The sequence below is a fragment of the Cebus imitator genome, unplaced genomic scaffold, assembly GCF_001604975.1.
Source record: "Cebus imitator isolate Cc_AM_T3 unplaced genomic scaffold, Cebus_imitator-1.0 Scaffold577, whole genome shotgun sequence".
NCBI classification, from domain to species: Eukaryota; Metazoa; Chordata; class Mammalia; order Primates; family Cebidae; genus Cebus; species Cebus imitator.
Genome location: NW_016107892.1, coordinates 636,598 through 637,752, shown reverse-complemented (window position 1 = coordinate 637,752; position 1,155 = coordinate 636,598).

The following is a 1,155-nucleotide window of genomic DNA, read 5'->3' as shown; positions in this document are numbered from 1 at the left end:
TTTCTTTTCTTTTAAAAAAACGGGAACATTGTATTCATACTACTATGTGACCTGCTCTTCCACTGATCAGCCTGTGTTAGACTTGTTGATATGTCCAGCACACATACATCTTCCTCACCCAGGAAACATTGTCCATTGTCCTTCCAGTGTGTGGCTGTCCCTGCATTTATCTCCTGGTTCCTCTAGTGACAGGCATGGGGGATTTCCACTACATGGCTGCTACCCACAGTTTTTTTTTTTTTTTGAGACAAGAGTCTCACTCTGTAGCCCAGGCTGTGTGATCTTGGTTCACCGCAACCTCTGCCTCCCAGGTTCAAGTGATTCTCTTGCCTCAGCCTCCCAAAGCACTGGGATTACAGGTGTGAGCCACCATGCCCAGCCCAAACACCTTTTTTTTTTTTTAAAGATTCCTTTATTGCTTATTTATCTTTGTAGAGATAGGGTCTCACATTGTTGCCCAGGTGGTCTCAAACTCTTGGGCTCAATTAATCCTATCTCTGTTTCCCAAGTAGTTTGGATTATAGGCATGAACCCTTTACCCAGCCTGTAATCTTTGACTTTTGTTCTTTTTTTGAGGCAGGCTCTTACTTTGTCACCCAGGCTGGAATACAGTGACATGATCTCAGCTCACTGCAACCTCAGTGCAGTGTCAAGTGATCCTCCTGCCTCAGCCCCCACAAGTAGATGGCACTACAGGCCTGCACCATCACGCCCAGCTAATTTTTGTATATTTTGTAGAGATGGGGTCTCTCCATGTTACCCAGGATGGTTTTGAACTCCTGAGCTTAGCGTGTCCCAGAGTGCTGGGATTATAGCCATGAGTCACCACTCCCAACTTTGTTCTTATTTTTAAGCACTGGTAAAAATCACTTGAGGATATATTCCTGGGAGTAGAATTGTTGGGTCAAAGAGTAGGGACATTTAAAATTTTAATTCATTGTCAGTTATGCTTGCCAAAATGTTTTTACTAATTTATGTTACAGTGATACAAAAATACGTATTACCTTACATGCTTGCCGACACTATTATCAGTGTTTAAAACTTTGCCAGTCTGATTGGCAAAAACAGATTATGTCATTGCTTTTTTGATTTTTATTTAGTGAGGCTTGGCAAACATTGTTTATGGGAAAATATTCTGCTGCGGAGCTGCCCATT